Source organism: Bactrocera latifrons, unplaced genomic scaffold, assembly GCF_001853355.1.
Source record: "Bactrocera latifrons isolate USDA-ARS-PBARC rearing strain unplaced genomic scaffold, ASM185335v1 scaffold_131, whole genome shotgun sequence".
Classification (NCBI taxonomy): domain Eukaryota; kingdom Metazoa; phylum Arthropoda; class Insecta; order Diptera; family Tephritidae; genus Bactrocera; species Bactrocera latifrons.
In genome coordinates this window covers 459,072-463,517 of record NW_017534753.1, presented here as the reverse complement: position 1 = coordinate 463,517, position 4,446 = coordinate 459,072, and positions in this window count along the sequence as shown.

The window sequence follows — 4,446 nt, the reverse complement described above, 5'->3', positions numbered from 1 at the left end:
TATGGAACATAATGTATGATGGGGTGCTAAGGAGACACCAACCGAAAGATATTAAATTAGTTGCATACGCAGACGACCTTATTGTGGTAGCAGTGGCTAAACACCTCGACGACCTCCGGAGCAAATGCAATGAGTGCATAAACGGTCTGCGCCAATCTTTCTCCTCAATGAGTTTAGAACCAATTGAGCAAAAAACAGAAGTCTTGCTCATAAGTACAAGAAAAATAGAGGAAAGTATATCTCTCACCATAGGGGAGTGTGAGATTCACTCACAGCCACACCTAAAATATCTGGGAGTAATAGTAGACTCAAAGCTCCAATTTAAGGATCACCTAGAGTACACTGCAGGTAAAGCGAATAAAATCCTGAATGCCTTATCAAGAATGATGGCAAATAAAGGTTGCGTGCGTTCCAACCGGCGATTTTTACTCGCAAAGGTAATGAGGTCGGTTATGTTATATGCGGCTCCAATATGGATCCAGGCGTTAGGCATCAAAGCAYATGCCARACAAATAAACACAGTGCACAGGCTGTCGGCACTAAGAGTTATCAGTGCTTTCCGAACAATTTCAAGTGATGCTGCTGAAGTGATTGCCAGTATGATGCCCATTGACATCCACGGTGACGAATACCAACGAATCTACAAATTACCAGAGCCATCTAGAGGAGCCAAAAAAGAAGAGAGAGTGAACAGCTTAACGATATGGCAGCAGCGGTGGCAAACCTCACTCAAAGGACGGTGGACCTACAGACTAATACCGGACATCCATTCCTGGATCGACAGACGACATGGGGATCTGGATTTCCACCTAACCCAAATACTAAGTGGGCATGGGTGCTTTAGAAGCTACCTGTACAGATTCTAGCACGACATTAGTCCGAATTGCCCGACGTGTTCAGAGTGCTTAGAAGACTCCGAGCATGTATTCTTTTATTGCCCTCGYTTTTTAAGTACAAGGGAAAAACTTAAAACTACACTCGGTGGTAGTTTTACTGTGGAAAATTTGACGACACTTATGTGTCAGTCCGCTAAGAACTGGAGTGCTGCCAGCGAAGCGGCAGCGTCAATCATGACAACACTTAGACATATAGAGCAGAATAATCGTCCGTCCGTCCGTGCCCTAGAGAAGACTTAATTGTCCTATCACTCCCACGAAGTAATACCTAATCAGGTGGTTCCGTGGGAGAGTCTGGTGTTGGGAGTAGGTTAGGTTTAGCGGATTAAAGTTCCGCACTTCGGCTTTTGATGCTTCGCCCTACTTTAAAAAAAAAAACACCTCTTTGGAAAGCTCATTTCACGCGCTAAAACGTGTTTGATTGATTGTCGGTCAAGAGCTGGGTCATCAAAAAAATTTTATGAACAATTCAAAATTCAGTAAAAATACCGCAAGACTTTTTTGACAACCTAATAAATGTAGTATCTACAGATTTGCGAGCACAAAATTGATTGAAATTTAATATAAATATTTCAGATAAGAAACTAAATATATCCCAGCTTAGACCCTTGAAAATTGCGAAAGTGTAAAATGGTGTCTTACAACCGAAGTTAGCTCTTGTTTACCTTGTTTTGTTAATTTTTTATGCTGTCAACACTTTAGTGCACCGGAGAATCTCACTATGACCGTTAATTATGAAAATATTCGAGTACATAACCGATTTTAGTATATGATGTACATATGTAGTAAATAAATCTTAAGTATATAAATTGATCATAAAATAATTTAAAACCACATTCGAAATTCAAGGAAAATTTTGCAAACATTTTGTATTTCTTGTTGTTGCAAAATTTGAACAAAACACCTTCCGAGTTCGCAATTTAGGGTAAAGTAATGTGCATTTGTTAAATTTCTTGATTTATGAAACGAAATTCGCCTAATAATAAGCGATGACAGAATTTTAACTCACAACTTGAAAGGTCAATAACAACTCACGGATATCCAGTTTACATACTGATGTGTATATACCATATATACTATCAGTGCACATGCATATGTACGAACGTATGCGTGTGCAAATGTGACGTTTTGTTTGTTCTCCTGTGCACAAAATTAGCACACAAACACAAAACTCACATATGCACAACTAAATTGTATGTATGCATGTATGACGCATGCATGTACCTAGCATATGGCTCAATGCAAGCAAATACATATCTACTTTTAAGTATGTGCTGTATGTCACTATTAAAATATTCACGCACATTCCGCACGATTATTTTTATTGACCCATTCAATGTTGTTTCAGTCATGTGTTTTCTTTCTTTTTTAACTTTCAATAAATTTTGTTTGCTATATCCAAATGTATGTGTCCATATGTATGTATATAGTGCTGTATACACTTAATTCCAACAAAACTACACATTTTATATGTATGTATGTATGTATATTCATAAATAAACTTATGCGAACATGATAATATGGTAACTTTATTGCTCAATACACCGGAAGTATATGTAAATATAGACGCAGCTTCGTTAACTTCCTTAACTTTCCTGAAAGTTGTGAATGCATTACTAATTTCTTATTATTGGGTCATTCGCTGAGTAATTTGGAATTATGACAACAGCTGATCTTAAGGTTAAAAAAAAAATGAAACAACTGATCAAACCAGCTTTACAGCCAACACTGTTTTCATTTAGTGGTTTCATATGGGTCTCGCGTTACGATATGGCACCTCTAACTGAATTTTCTCACAGTAAGGCTGGTTTTTAAAAAATATTTTTAAATTTTTTGGAATATTGTAAATGCAATTCAAGCAAGGCTTGACCGAACGCCAATGATAAAAATGTTTTGCAAAATTTCGTTCAGGAAATTTTGATCTTGAAGATGCACCACGTCTTGTAAGAAATATTGAAGCCGATATGAATTAATAAAGTCGAGGCGCAAATAACAACCCGACTGTTCAGGAGCACATGAAACCTCTATGATTAATTGGAAGTGATCCACTTTTGAAGCGCATTGTTAATGGCGACAAAAATGGGGTTGTTTACAAGAAAGTAAACGGTTTTGCTGTCTGCGTGGTGAGATTTCAAAAAGGATCGTTTGACTTGAACTTTTACCCGACAGAACCACGATTAATTCTGAAGTGTATTTCGATCAGATAGATAAATTGAGTGATGCACTCAACAAGAATAGGCCAGAATACCCAAATCGAACTCCTTGAGATTTGGGTAAAGTGAATACATCCGCCATCCTAAGGTTACTGCAAAGCCATTGTCAGGACTCAATTACATTTATACAAACATAGGAATCGACCTTATATAATTGTTGCGTTTCAGTCTTAAATAAAAATATTCACAAACTTAATAAAACTATACAAAACGAGTGAAAAATAGTAACTAACAACAGATGAATTATCCCAACGAACATTTTTGTTGATTCTCAAATAGAGTTGAGTTGAATCAACACTAATTTCAAATCTCAAATGTTTGCTCCCAAAGGAATTTTAATTTGAAAGCGAAGGCATTCTCAAACAAAACGGTACATTTTTGATATGAAACTTTCCCTGGTTCTCAATCTGAGCATGTCAAATTCTCAAACGTGAAGCGAGCAGAATGTAACGGATTCCAATTACCTTAATTGAAGTTGCCACTGATGTAAAAATAAGTAATTGCTTTAAAATAAGTTCTAATATTAGAATTAAGAATTAAAAAAAAGTAAATTGTGAAATTGTGAAAAAATTAAATTGTACACATGTACATATACATTCTTACATATAATTTTTAAATCTATAAGTTAAAGTAATCAAAAATAAAAATAATAATTCAATTCAAAGCTCAAATATGTTAATTAAATCACAACTTAAATAATACATTTTAAAATTCCATCACAATACATATATTTACAACCACTAAACTATTTTCTATAACATACGAGAAAAGTATATTTCGTAATCAAATATTTTTTTGATTCTACAAGTATAGCGCGCGTGTTGAAAGAAGTTCATTGTTGTGCGATTGAATTCCATATCTGTGGCAGCGGTCTTAAATTTTTTTATAGCAGAAAAAAATTAGTGAATCTGTCACCATACTAAGGGCTCTTGCTGGTTTTTTGGTATTTGTTCCTTTCCAGAAATATAATAGGGCAACATCGTCAGTAAATATTTTTCGCCAAGCCATTTTAACAAATTTGTTCGAATTGGACGCTATTATAATTTGCAAAATATTGATATAATATTCATTATAAAGTAACTATTATATTGTATTCCGTTTTATTGGAAGTAGAATGAGTTTCCAACATAGTCGCATCTACAACTGGGAACTAAAGGTTTTTATTTCTTTCTACAACAACACATTCTTGCCCCACTTCACTCTATGTTTTCGGAGTATTTATTTTGTGTAGTGAAATATCTTCTTCTTCTTGATTGGCGTAGTCACCGCTTACGCGATTATAGCCGAGTTAACAACAGCGCGCCAGTCGTTTCTTCTTTTCGCTACGTGGCGCCAAT